Genomic DNA, 14113 nt, shown 5'->3' with positions numbered 1-14113 from the left:
GACTCCAGAGAAGCTTTCTGTGCTGATTTGGGTGGGACTGGGCCAAATACCTGGCGCTAGGTTGCAAAAGAAGGTTTTCGACAAAATCCAAAATACCCGAAAATTTCGTCAGAGCGACGAGCCAATCTGAGACCTGCGTCTCGTTCGGCTCGAGCCAAGGATTCCGATGACATAAGGCACGTGGCTCTGCGACCAACCGTTTGGGAGTTACGAGCGATGCCGTACTTTCCGTCGCTGCAGTTCCACCGTCAGGCCGATCGGGACAAGGCCCGGTGACGTTGCAGACAGGGGAGGGTACTACGATCCCGCAGTGTTTCGGGTGTTTTCATCTTTGTTTGATTGTCTTTTTACATTACATTTTCCCTATTTTTCAGCTTACGGCGCCACCTACTGGCCTGTCGCCACGCCCCTTTTCACCTGGCCTCGGACTGAGCCCCTGCACAGGTGTGCCGATTTGGGTGAAGGGATCTCACTCCTTCCCGGAGTTATAGCCATTCGAGCCACCTCGGACACGCCACCTTAGCACGTTTTGAGGTCCCCTCGCCAAGGTGAATGGAAATTTCCTCTTTTTTTGGATGATTATTGACAGTCAGACTCCAGAGAAGCTTTCTGTGCTGATTTGGGTGGGACTGGGCCAAATACCTGGCGCTAGGTTGCAAAAGAAGGTTTTCGACAAAATCCAAAATACCCGAAAATTTCGTCAAGCCAATCTGAGACCTGCGTCTCGTTCGGCTCGAGCCAAGGATTCCGATGACATAAGGCACGTGGCTCTGCGACCAACCGTTTGGGAGTTACGAGCGATGCCGTACTTTCCGTCAGGCCGATCGGGACGAGGCCCGGTGACGTTGTAGACAGGGGAGGCTACCACCATCCCCCAGCGTTTTTAGGTCTCCCAAAACTTACCAAAGCCGAGATGGGCATCGCCGTGTCCGGCTTCCTCCCTGCTGCGTCTTAGCAGCATCGCTTCTCGGCCTTTTGGCTAAGATCAAGTGTAGTATCTGTTCTTATCAGTTTAATATCTGATACGTCCCCCATCCGGGGACTACATATTAAATGGATTTTTAGATCACGGAGCTGGAGCCGGGGCTTGCTCCGTCCACTCCATGCATCGGCCTGGTATTGCAGTGTCTCCAGGAACGGTGTGCTTTCCCTTTTTGGGGATTGCCATTTATTGTGTCGAATAGCAGAACAAGGAATGAGAGCTGCCATTGCAGATGCTGTGGTTTATTGCAAACTTTTTTCCTGATGTGTCCTCCTGGGGTCTTGGACTCTTCCACTAACGATGCACCCACCTGAGGTCTTGAAGTCTTTCACAGACGAGGTGGTGCATCGAATCAGGTGTGTTTGTTTAAAGAGAGTCATCTAAAACTGGCGTTGGGAAGCACCGGCCCATGAGCTTGGCAGTTTCCAGGCCAGTAACGGAAGGCACCCGTCCTTCCTTTCCTGGAGCGGGGGCGGAGGGCTAACCGTTGGTGAGGATGGTAGAGATGCAAATCAGACCTCTGGCTGACCGCCTGGGCCTTCATACTTACCTGGCAGGGGAGACACCATGATCAAGAAGGCGGTTCACCCAGGGCGAGGCTTGTCCATTGCACTCCGGCCATGCTGACCCCTGCGAATTCCCCAAATGCGGGAATCTCGACTGCATAATTTATGGTAGTGGGGGACTGCGTTCGCGCTCTCCCCTGAAATTGTTGGTGAAACAAAGCAGAAGAGGTTTTTACAGTTTTTTATTTATTTCCATTTCAGAATGGGGAGTTCTGTCACATGCGAGATACGTGTTGTGCGCCTGTGAAACAAAGTCACTTACGCTCTTGAAAAATCAGACCTTGGTGGGTAGTTTAGTTCGAACATAGCGCAGACCTTACTTTGAAAGTAGATTGGACTGACTGCAGCCTAGCTGTATCTGTCTCCATGTTGTTTGTTTGTCCTTTTTTTCAATTCGTATTAATTTTGTTGTCGCTTACAGCGCCACCTAGTGGCCTGTCGCCGCGCCCTTTTTCACCTGGCCTCGGACTGAGCCCCTGCACAGGTGTGCCGATTTGGGTGAAGGGATCTCACTCCTTCCCGGAGTTATAGCCATTCGAGCCACCTCGGACACGCCACCTTAGCACGTTTTGAGGTCCCCTCGCCAAGGTGAATGGGAATTTCCTCTTTTTTTGGATGATTATTGACAGTCAGACTCCAGAGAAGCTTTCTGTGCTGATTTGGGTGGGACTGGGCCAAATACCTGGCGCTAGGTTGCAAAAGAAGGTTTTCGACAAAATCCAAAATACCCGAAAATTTCGTCAGAGCGACGAGCCAATCTGAGACCTGCGTCTCGTTCGGCTCGAGCCAAGGATTCCGATGACATAAGGCACGTGGCTCTGCGACCAACCGTTTGGGAGTTACGAGCGATGCCGTACTTTCCGTCGCTGCAGTTCCACCGTCAGGCCGATCGGGACAAGGCCCGGTGACGTTGCAGACAGGGGAGGGTACTACGATCCCGCAGTGTTTCGGGTGTTTTCATCTCTTTGTTTGATTGTCTTTTTACATTACATTTTCCCTATTTTTCAGCTTACGGCGCCACCTACTGGCCTGTCGCCACGCCCCTTTTCACCTGGCCTCGGACTGAGCCCCTGCACAGGTGTGCCGATTTGGGTGAAGGGATCTCACTCCTTCCCGGAGTTATAGCCATTCGAGCCACCTCGGACACGCCACCTTAGCACGTTTTGAGGTCCCCTCGCCAAGGTGAATGGAAATTTCCTCTTTTTTTGGATGATTATTGACAGTCAGACTCCAGAGAAGCTTTCTGTGCTGATTTGGGTGGGACTGGGCCAAATACCTGGCGCTAGGTTGCAAAAGAAGGTTTTCGACAAAATCCAAAATACCCGAAAATTTCGTCAGAGCGACGAGCCAATCTGAGACCTGCGTCTCGTTCGGCTCGAGCCAAGGATTCCGATGACATAAGGCACGTGGCTCTGCGACCAACCGTTTGGGAGTTACGAGCGATGCCGTACTTTCCGTCGCTGCAGTTCCACCGTCAGGCCGATCGGGACAAGGCCCGGTGACGTTGCAGACAGGGGAGGGTACTACGATCCCGCAGTGTTTCGGGTGTTTTCATCTTTGTTTGATTGTCTTTTTACATTACATTTTCCCTATTTTTCAGCTTACGGCGCCACCTACTGGCCTGTCGCCACGCCCCTTTTCACCTGGCCTCGGACTGAGCCCCTGCACAGGTGTGCCGATTTGGGTGAAGGGATCTCACTCCTTCCCGGAGTTATAGCCATTCGAGCCACCTCGGACACGCCACCTTAGCACGTTTTGAGGTCCCCTCGCCAAGGTGAATGGAAATTTCCTCTTTTTTTGGATGATTATTGACAGTCAGACTCCAGAGAAGCTTTCTGTGCTGATTTGGGTGGGACTGGGCCAAATACCTGGCGCTAGGTTGCAAAAGAAGGTTTTCGACAAAATCCAAAATACCCGAAAATTTCGTCAAGCCAATCTGAGACCTGCGTCTCGTTCGGCTCGAGCCAAGGATTCCGATGACATAAGGCACGTGGCTCTGCGACCAACCGTTTGGGAGTTACGAGCGATGCCGTACTTTCCGTCAGGCCGATCGGGACGAGGCCCGGTGACGTTGTAGACAGGGGAGGCTACCACCATCCCCCAGCGTTTTTAGGTCTCCCAAAACTTACCAAAGCCGAGATGGGCATCGCCGTGTCCGGCTTCCTCCCTGCTGCGTCTTAGCAGCATCGCTTCTCGGCCTTTTGGCTAAGATCAAGTGTAGTATCTGTTCTTATCAGTTTAATATCTGATACGTCCCCCATCCGGGGACTACATATTAAATGGATTTTTAGATCACGGAGCTGGAGCCGGGGCTTGCTCCGTCCACTCCATGCATCGGCCTGGTATTGCAGTGTCTCCAGGAACGGTGTGCTTTCCCTTTTTGGGGATTGCCATTTATTGTGTCGAATAGCAGAACAAGGAATGAGAGCTGCCATTGCAGATGCTGTGGTTTATTGCAAACTTTTTTCCTGATGTGTCCTCCTGGGGTCTTGGACTCTTCCACTAACGATGCACCCACCTGAGGTCTTGAAGTCTTTCACAGACGAGGTGGTGCATCGAATCAGGTGTGTTTGTTTAAAGAGAGTCATCTAAAACTGGCGTTGGGAAGCACCGGCCCATGAGCTTGGCAGTTTCCAGGCCAGTAACGGAAGGCACCCGTCCTTCCTTTCCTGGAGCGGGGGCGGAGGGCTAACCGTTGGTGAGGATGGTAGAGATGCAAATCAGACCTCTGGCTGACCGCCTGGGCCTTCATACTTACCTGGCAGGGGAGACCACCATGATCAAGAAGGCGGTTCACCCAGGGCGAGGCTTGTCCATTGCACTCCGGCCATGCTGACCCCTGCGAATTCCCCAAATGCGGGAATCTCGACTGCATAATTTATGGTAGTGGGGGACTGCGTTCGCGCTCTCCCCTGAAATTGTTGGTGAAACAAAGCAGAAGAGGTTTTTACAGTTTTTTATTTATTTCCATTTCAGAATGGGGAGTTCTGTCACATGCGAGATACGTGTTGTGCGCCTGTGAAACAAAGTCACTTACGCTCTTGAAAAATCAGACCTTGGTGGGTAGTTTAGTTCGAACATAGCGCAGACCTTACTTTGAAAGTAGATTGGACTGACTGCAGCCTAGCTGTATCTGTCTCCATGTTGTTTGTTTGTCCTTTTTTTCAATTCGTATTAATTTTGTTGTCGCTTACAGCGCCACCTAGTGGCCTGTCGCCGCGCCCTTTTTCACCTGGCCTCGGACTGAGCCCCTGCACAGGTGTGCCGATTTGGGTGAAGGGATCTCACTCCTTCCCGGAGTTATAGCCATTCGAGCCACCTCGGACACGCCACCTTAGCACGTTTTGAGGTCCCCTCGCCAAGGTGAATGGAAATTTCCTCTTTTTTTGGATGATTATTGACAGTCAGACTCCAGAGAAGCTTTCTGTGCTGATTTGGGTGGGACTGGGCCAAATACCTGGCGCTAGGTTGCAAAAGAAGGTTTTCGACAAAATCCAAAATACCCGAAAATTTCGTCAGAGCGACGAGCCAATCTGAGACCTGCGTCTCGTTCGGCTCGAGCCAAGGATTCCGATGACATAAGGCACGTGGCTCTGCGACCAACCGTTTGGGAGTTACGAGCGATGCCGTACTTTCCGTCGCTGCAGTTCCACCGTCAGGCCGATCGGGACAAGGCCCGGTGACGTTGCAGACAGGGGAGGGTACTACGATCCCGCAGTGTTTCGGGTGTTTTCATCTTTGTTTGATTGTCTTTTTACATTACATTTTCCCTATTTTTCAGCTTACGGCGCCACCTAGTGGCCTGTCGCCGCGCCCTTTTTCACCTGGCCTCGGACTGAGCCCCTGCACAGGTGTGCCGATTTGGGTGAAGGGATCTCACTCCTTCCCGGAGTTATAGCCATTCGAGCCACCTCGGACACGCCACCTTAGCACGTTTTGAGGTCCCCTCGCCAAGGTGAATGGAAATTTCCTCTTTTTTTGGATGATTATTGACAGTCAGACTCCAGAGAAGCTTTCTGTGCTGATTTGGGTGGGACTGGGCCAAATACCTGGCGCTAGGTTGCAAAAGAAGGTTTTCGACAAAATCCAAAATACCCGAAAATTTCGTCAGAGCGACGAGCCAATCTGAGACCTGCGTCTCGTTCGGCTCGAGCCAAGGATTCCGATGACATAAGGCACGTGGCTCTGCGACCAACCGTTTGGGAGTTACGAGCGATGCCGTACTTTCCGTCGCTGCAGTTCCACCGTCAGGCCGATCGGGACAAGGCCCGGTGACGTTGCAGACAGGGGAGGGTACTACGATCCCGCAGTGTTTCGGGTGTTTTCATCTTTGTTTGATTGTCTTTTTACATTACATTTTCCCTATTTTTCAGCTTACGGCGCCACCTACTGGCCTGTCGCCACGCCCCTTTTCACCTGGCCTCGGACTGAGCCCCTGCACAGGTGTGCCGATTTGGGTGAAGGGATCTCACTCCTTCCCGGAGTTATAGCCATTCGAGCCACCTCGGACACGCCACCTTAGCACGTTTTGAGGTCCCCTCGCCAAGGTGAATGGAAATTTCCTCTTTTTTTGGATGATTATTGACAGTCAGACTCCAGAGAAGCTTTCTGTGCTGATTTGGGTGGGACTGGGCCAAATACCTGGCGCTAGGTTGCAAAAGAAGGTTTTCGACAAAATCCAAAATACCCGAAAATTTCGTCAGAGCGACGAGCCAATCTGAGACCTGCGTCTCGTTCGGCTCGAGCCAAGGATTCCGATGACATAAGGCACGTGGCTCTGCGACCAACCGTTTGGGAGTTACGAGCGATGCCGTACTTTCCGTCGCTGCAGTTCCACCGTCAGGCCGATCGGGACAAGGCCCGGTGACGTTGCAGACAGGGGAGGGTACTACGATCCCGCAGTGTTTCGGGTGTTTTCATCTTTGTTTGATTGTCTTTTTACATTACATTTTCCCTATTTTTCAGCTTACGGCGCCACCTACTGGCCTGTCGCCACGCCCCTTTTCACCTGGCCTCGGACTGAGCCCCTGCACAGGTGTGCCGATTTGGGTGAAGGGATCTCACTCCTTCCCGGAGTTATAGCCATTCGAGCCACCTCGGACACGCCACCTTAGCACGTTTTGAGGTCCCCTCGCCAAGGTGAATGGAAATTTCCTCTTTTTTTGGATGATTATTGACAGTCAGACTCCAGAGAAGCTTTCTGTGCTGATTTGGGTGGGACTGGGCCAAATACCTGGCGCTAGGTTGCAAAAGAAGGTTTTCGACAAAATCCAAAATACCCGAAAATTTCGTCAGAGCGACGAGCCAATCTGAGACCTGCGTCTCGTTCGGCTCGAGCCAAGGATTCCGATGACATAAGGCACGTGGCTCTGCGACCAACCGTTTGGGAGTTACGAGCGATGCCGTACTTTCCGTCGCTGCAGTTCCACCGTCAGGCCGATCGGGACAAGGCCCGGTGACGTTGCAGACAGGGGAGGGTACTACGATCCCGCAGTGTTTCGGGTGTTTTCATCTTTGTTTGATTGTCTTTTTACATTACATTTTCCCTATTTTTCAGCTTACGGCGCCACCTACTGGCCTGTCGCCACGCCCCTTTTCACCTGGCCTCGGACTGAGCCCCTGCACAGGTGTGCCGATTTGGGTGAAGGGATCTCACTCCTTCCCGGAGTTATAGCCATTCGAGCCACCTCGGACACGCCACCTTAGCACGTTTTGAGGTCCCCTCGCCAAGGTGAATGGAAATTTCCTCTTTTTTTGGATGATTATTGACAGTCAGACTCCAGAGAAGCTTTCTGTGCTGATTTGGGTGGGACTGGGCCAAATACCTGGCGCTAGGTTGCAAAAGAAGGTTTTCGACAAAATCCAAAATACCCGAAAATTTCGTCAGAGCGACGAGCCAATCTGAGACCTGCGTCTCGTTCGGCTCGAGCCAAGGATTCCGATGACATAAGGCACGTGGCTCTGCGACCAACCGTTTGGGAGTTACGAGCGATGCCGTACTTTCCGTCAGGCCGATCGGGACGAGGCCCGGTGACGTTGTAGACAGGGGAGGCTACCACCATCCCCCAGCGTTTTTAGGTCTCCCAAAACTTACCAAAGCCGAGATGGGCATCGCCGTGTCCGGCTTCCTCCCTGCTGCGTCTTAGCAGCATCGCTTCTCGGCCTTTTGGCTAAGATCAAGTGTAGTATCTGTTCTTATCAGTTTAATATCTGATACGTCCCCCATCCGGGGACTACATATTAAATGGATTTTTAGATCACGGAGCTGGAGCCGGGGCTTGCTCCGTCCACTCCATGCATCGGCCTGGTATTGCAGTGTCTCCAGGAACGGTGTGCTTTCCCTTTTTGGGGATTGCCATTTATTGTGTCGAATAGCAGAACAAGGAATGAGAGCTGCCATTGCAGATGCTGTGGTTTATTGCAAACTTTTTTCCTGATGTGTCCTCCTGGGGTCTTGGACTCTTCCACTAACGATGCACCCACCTGAGGTCTTGAAGTCTTTCACAGACGAGGTGGTGCATCGAATCAGGTGTGTTTGTTTAAAGAGAGTCATCTAAAACTGGCGTTGGGAAGCACCGGCCCATGAGCTTGGCAGTTTCCAGGCCAGTAACGGAAGGCACCCGTCCTTCCTTTCCTGGAGCGGGGGCGGAGGGCTAACCGTTGGTGAGGATGGTAGAGATGCAAATCAGACCTCTGGCTGACCGCCTGGGCCTTCATACTTACCTGGCAGGGGAGACACCATGATCAAGAAGGCGGTTCACCCAGGGCGAGGCTTGTCCATTGCACTCCGGCCATGCTGACCCCTGCGAATTCCCCAAATGCGGGAATCTCGACTGCATAATTTATGGTAGTGGGGGACTGCGTTCGCGCTCTCCCCTGAAATTGTTGGTGAAACAAAGCAGAAGAGGTTTTTACAGTTTTTTATTTATTTCCATTTCAGAATGGGGAGTTCTGTCACATGCGAGATACGTGTTGTGCGCCTGTGAAACAAAGTCACTTACGCTCTTGAAAAATCAGACCTTGGTGGGTAGTTTAGTTCGAACATAGCGCAGACCTTACTTTGAAAGTAGATTGGACTGACTGCAGCCTAGCTGTATCTGTCTCCATGTTGTTTGTTTGTCCTTTTTTTCAATTCGTATTAATTTTGTTGTCGCTTACAGCGCCACCTAGTGGCCTGTCGCCGCGCCCTTTTTCACCTGGCCTCGGACTGAGCCCCTGCACAGGTGTGCCGATTTGGGTGAAGGGATCTCACTCCTTCCCGGAGTTATAGCCATTCGAGCCACCTCGGACACGCCACCTTAGCACGTTTTGAGGTCCCCTCGCCAAGGTGAATGGGAATTTCCTCTTTTTTTGGATGATTATTGACAGTCAGACTCCAGAGAAGCTTTCTGTGCTGATTTGGGTGGGACTGGGCCAAATACCTGGCGCTAGGTTGCAAAAGAAGGTTTTCGACAAAATCCAAAATACCCGAAAATTTCGTCAGAGCGACGAGCCAATCTGAGACCTGCGTCTCGTTCGGCTCGAGCCAAGGATTCCGATGACATAAGGCACGTGGCTCTGCGACCAACCGTTTGGGAGTTACGAGCGATGCCGTACTTTCCGTCGCTGCAGTTCCACCGTCAGGCCGATCGGGACAAGGCCCGGTGACGTTGCAGACAGGGGAGGGTACTACGATCCCGCAGTGTTTCGGGTGTTTTCATCTTTGTTTGATTGTCTTTTTACATTACATTTTCCCTATTTTTCAGCTTACGGCGCCACCTACTGGCCTGTCGCCACGCCCCTTTTCACCTGGCCTCGGACTGAGCCCCTGCACAGGTGTGCCGATTTGGGTGAAGGGATCTCACTCCTTCCCGGAGTTATAGCCATTCGAGCCACCTCGGACACGCCACCTTAGCACGTTTTGAGGTCCCCTCGCCAAGGTGAATGGAAATTTCCTCTTTTTTTGGATGATTATTGACAGTCAGACTCCAGAGAAGCTTTCTGTGCTGATTTGGGTGGGGACTTGGGCCAAATACCTGGCGCTAGGTTGCAAAAGAAGGTTTTCGACAAAATCCAAAATACCCGAAAATTTCGTCAGAGCGACGAGCCAATCTGAGACCTGCGTCTCGTTCGGCTCGAGCCAAGGATTCCGATGACATAAGGCACGTGGCTCTGCGACCAACCGTTTGGGAGTTACGAGCGATGCCGTACTTTCCGTCGCTGCAGTTCCACCGTCAGGCCGATCGGGACAAGGCCCGGTGACGTTGCAGACAGGGGAGGGTACTACGATCCCGCAGTGTTTCGGGTGTTTTCATCTTTGTTTGATTGTCTTTTTACATTACATTTTCCCTATTTTTCAGCTTACGGCGCCACCTACTGGCCTGTCGCCACGCCCCTTTTCACCTGGCCTCGGACTGAGCCCCTGCACAGGTGTGCCGATTTGGGTGAAGGGATCTCACTCCTTCCCGGAGTTATAGCCATTCGAGCCACCTCGGACACGCCACCTTAGCACGTTTTGAGGTCCCCTCGCCAAGGTGAATGGAAATTTCCTCTTTTTTTGGATGATTATTGACAGTCAGACTCCAGAGAAGCTTTCTGTGCTGATTTGGGTGGGACTGGGCCAAATACCTGGCGCTAGGTTGCAAAAGAAGGTTTTCGACAAAATCCAAAATACCCGAAAATTTCGTCAGAGCGACGAGCCAATCTGAGACCTGCGTCTCGTTCGGCTCGAGCCAAGGATTCCGATGACATAAGGCACGTGGCTCTGCGACCAACCGTTTGGGAGTTACGAGCGATGCCGTACTTTCCGTCGCTGCAGTTCCACCGTCAGGCCGATCGGGACAAGGCCCGGTGACGTTGCAGACAGGGGAGGGTACTACGATCCCGCAGTGTTTCGGGTGTTTTCATCTTTGTTTGATTGTCTTTTTACATTACATTTTCCCTATTTTTCAGCTTACGGCGCCACCTACTGGCCTGTCGCCACGCCCCTTTTCACCTGGCCTCGGACTGAGCCCCTGCACAGGTGTGCCGATTTGGGTGAAGGGATCTCACTCCTTCCCGGAGTTATAGCCATTCGAGCCACCTCGGACACGCCACCTTAGCACGTTTTGAGGTCCCCTCGCCAAGGTGAATGGAAATTTCCTCTTTTTTTGGATGATTATTGACAGTCAGACTCCAGAGAAGCTTTCTGTGCTGATTTGGGTGGGACTGGGCCAAATACCTGGCGCTAGGTTGCAAAAGAAGGTTTTCGACAAAATCCAAAATACCCGAAAATTTCGTCAGAGCGACGAGCCAATCTGAGACCTGCGGTCTCGTTCGGCTCGAGCCAAGGATTCCGATGACATAAGGCACGTGGCTCTGCGACCAACCGTTTGGGAGTTACGAGCGATGCCGTACTTTCCGTCAGGCCGATCGGGACGAGGCCCGGTGACGTTGTAGACAGGGGAGGCTACCACCATCCCCCAGCGTTTTTAGGTCTCCCAAAACTTACCAAAGCCGAGATGGGCATCGCCGTGTCCGGCTTCCTCCCTGCTGCGTCTTAGCAGCATCGCTTCTTGGCCTTTTGGCTAAGATCAAGTATCTTGTCGGACGGTTGAGACTGCGATCGCCTCTTGGAGGTTTCCTGACTCGAGATCGTTTCATATCTTGAGTCACACAACTTTGAGAGGTATATTGAACTCTGCTGCTTCGGGCTCCAACAAGTTTTAAGGTGAGGTCTTTTAATTATTTATTTTGTTATTTATTGTTGTATTTATTGTTGTTTTAAGTTTTTAGGCTGTTGGTGCCTCCATCATGTCGGCTGCCCGTGCCGGCGTGCGGAGGCACCACAGCGTGCGTTTTTTATTCAGGCAGGGTGAGGGGAAGCTCCTGGGAATGTCCCGTATGGACTTTTCCAGGAAGCTGATCCAAAAGACCCTAGCTTTTAAATGTGATGACCTGAATTGTTTGATGACTCTGCCCTTGAACAAAGGATTTGATGTTAGTTTTAAAACCGCTTCCCTACTTAATGACTTTTGGCAAAGGTTTGAATCAGTTAAAGCCCAGTTCTCCATGTTCACTGTTGAGAAACTTTCTGATAACACACTTAAAACTGTGATTGTCAGGATGTTCAATGAAACCGTGACTGGAGATGATATTTGTGTTTGGTTGGGTAGATTTTGCACTGTTCGAGGCCAGCCTGTCAAAGTGTTAGATGAAGATGGCATTTGGACATGCTCCTGGCGAATTCCCATTAAACAATGGGAAGACGCTGGGGGCTACCAGGGCCTGAAGCATCTGCCTTCCATGATTGTGCTCGGAGAGAACAGAGGCTACATACATTATCAAGGAATGCCCAAACTCTGCAGAAAGTGTGCAAGGTTTGGTCATCTAGCTGAAGCATGCCAAGAGTTAATCTGTGGGAAGTGTAGAGAAATTGGTCACAGTTTTGATGACTGTACCAATGGCAGACGGTGCAATCTTTGTGGAGAAACAAACCATCTCTACAGAGACTGCCCTAAAAGTTTTGCCAACAAGCTAAAAATGGCCGCCCCACATGGGCAACAAACAAAGGAACAAAGGAGAGAGGAGGCGGTCCCTGAGGTTTTGGCGGGAATTTCAAATTCCCAGCCGGCCTCAGGGATTGGGCAGGAAGGAGGAAGTGGGGCGGCCACAGGGGCGGAGGCAACGGAACAGGAAATGGTAATGGAAGGAGAGGAAAGTGAGGAAGAGTCACTGGTAACAGTTTCGGATGGGGTGGAAGAATCCACCGGGAGTGAGACACAGTGTTCACTCCCTAATGCTCAGGTGCAAAAAAGGCCTGCGGGGTCTCCTCTGATTGTAACGGAGGAGAAAAAATCTAGGGCAGCATATAAGCTCGATAGTTCCGACTCGGTAGATCTGGAGCGCATGTGGCCCCTAGAGTCCCCAAATGAGGTTTCCTTTTTGCACATTAAGCTAACAGCATCAACGCCAAAGGAGCCACAAGAGGTTCCCTCTGTGGCCTCTGAAGCGACAGGCATTTGCCCTCCTGACCTCAGCTCATCTGGGGAAAAGGAAAGACAAATGCTACAAGATGTAACATGATTTTAATCATATTTTTGTAGTCTTTTTATTGTCTTCTGTTTTAAATGCCTCATACCTTTTTAACCCTACTGCTCATGGCCCTCACCATCTCTACTATCAATGTCAGAAGTGTGAGGTCCACCATTAGAGCACAGAGTATTTTGTCCCTTTTAAAATCTTTTAAGTCAGATTTGTTTTTATTACAAGAGTGTTCTCTGCCCTTTTTAACTAGGTACACAAAAATGGAAGAGCTATGGTCCGCAGGAGCCTCCATATGGAGCGGATCAAATTTTAACAAAAACGACGGAGTTGCGGTTTTAATTAATAATCCTAACATCTTGGTGAAGGGCAGCACTGTGGTGAGGCAAGGCCGGGCACTTTTAGTAAATCTGACCTTTTTAGACAGGGATTTTAATGTTCTTAATGTATATGGTTTTACGGAAAAGAACGAAAGATATGAGCTTTTAGAAGACTTGCAACCCCACATGCTAGGTAGGGCTCCCCTAATGGTAGCAGGGGATTTTAATTGTGTTTTATCTAAAACAGACAGGAAAAGGGTAGGGGAGGATTTCAGAGTGGACAAAACGTCGGTTTTATTGCAGGGTTTAGTCAGAGATTTTAATTTAGTCGACTGTTTTAAAATTTTGCATCAAAGAGAGGAGGGCTTCACCTGGTTCAGTGGTGACGGTACCAAAGCCTCTCGAATCGACTACGTGTTTACAAGGGACTGCCCGCCAACCGATGCTACATTAACCCCCCTTTTTTTCTCTGATCACATGATGCTGTCTTGCACCCTTTCACTGCCCATGGGTGTGACGGTAGGGGGAGGGCTGTGGAAGCTGAACTGTTCCCTGTTGGAAGACAAGAATGTAATTTTAGAATATAGGGAACAGTTCAGCCAATGGCAGACCCTCCAAGACTTTTATGATACACGTGCACAGTGGTGGGAGATGGTAAAGGACCGGACGAGACAGTTTTTTAGAAAGATAGGGAAAGAAAAGAAGAGTAGGGAAAAGAAATGCATGTTGGGGTTGCAAAAAAGACTACAAAGGTATTTTAATCTTTTAAATAATGGTTTTGATTTTAACACTGAAATCCAGGATGTAAAAAAGGAAATGTCAGTTTTAGCCAATATAGAAAGTAAAGGGGTCCTTTTAAGAAGCAAAGAGAGAGAAATTGAAGAAGGGGAAAAGTGTACCAGATATTTTTTTAAGAAAATAATAACAAGGGGTGGGGGGTTAACCAGGGTTAAAACAGGGGATAGGGAGGTTAACACAACAAAAGAGATTTTAGAGGATGTGGAAAAATTTTATGGGGCTTTATATAGTTTTAAAAAGGTACACTCAGACACCGTAAAAGAAGTTTTAAATTTTGTTGAGAAAAGGGTCGACTGTCAAAATGAGATTTTAGCCCAAGATTTGAACATTTTAGAAACCCAAAAAGCTCTTGGAGGTTTTAAAAGGGGGAAGTCCCCAGGAGTGGATGGACTTCCCCTGGAGTTTTATCTAACATTTTGGGACATTTTAGGACAAGAGCTTTTGAC

At 50.3% G+C, this 14113-nt stretch overlaps 6 non-coding genes across 6 annotated transcripts; all 6 read left to right on the top strand.

The window, feature by feature from the left end:
• Window positions 1–959: 959 nt before the first annotated feature.
• Window positions 960–1150, top strand: LOC128012529 (U2 spliceosomal RNA). The gene has a single exon (XR_008183053.1). It is a non-coding gene; the product is annotated as a U2 spliceosomal RNA (small nuclear RNA).
• A 374-nt stretch (window positions 1151–1524) lies between these two features.
• Window positions 1525–1688, top strand: LOC128012272 (U1 spliceosomal RNA). The gene has a single exon (XR_008182796.1). It is a non-coding gene; the product is annotated as a U1 spliceosomal RNA (small nuclear RNA).
• Window positions 1689–3733: 2045 nt separating this feature from the next.
• On the top strand, window positions 3734–3924 carry LOC128012528 (U2 spliceosomal RNA). The gene has a single exon (XR_008183052.1). It is a non-coding gene; the product is annotated as a U2 spliceosomal RNA (small nuclear RNA).
• A 374-nt stretch (window positions 3925–4298) lies between these two features.
• LOC128012416 (U1 spliceosomal RNA) lies at window positions 4299–4463 on the top strand. The gene has a single exon (XR_008182939.1). It is a non-coding gene; the product is annotated as a U1 spliceosomal RNA (small nuclear RNA).
• A 3235-nt stretch (window positions 4464–7698) lies between these two features.
• On the top strand, window positions 7699–7889 carry LOC128012527 (U2 spliceosomal RNA). Its single transcript, XR_008183051.1, has one exon. It is a non-coding gene; the product is annotated as a U2 spliceosomal RNA (small nuclear RNA).
• A 374-nt stretch (window positions 7890–8263) lies between these two features.
• On the top strand, window positions 8264–8427 carry LOC128012271 (U1 spliceosomal RNA). Its single transcript, XR_008182795.1, has one exon. It is a non-coding gene; the product is annotated as a U1 spliceosomal RNA (small nuclear RNA).
• Window positions 8428–14113: the final 5686 nt, after the last annotated feature.

Source organism: Carassius gibelio, chromosome B23 (genome assembly GCF_023724105.1).
Source record: "Carassius gibelio isolate Cgi1373 ecotype wild population from Czech Republic chromosome B23, carGib1.2-hapl.c, whole genome shotgun sequence".
NCBI lineage: Eukaryota > Metazoa > Chordata > Actinopteri > Cypriniformes > Cyprinidae > Carassius > Carassius gibelio.
Note: the sequence above shows the minus strand (reverse complement) of the source record. Positions and strands in the feature narration are given on the sequence as shown.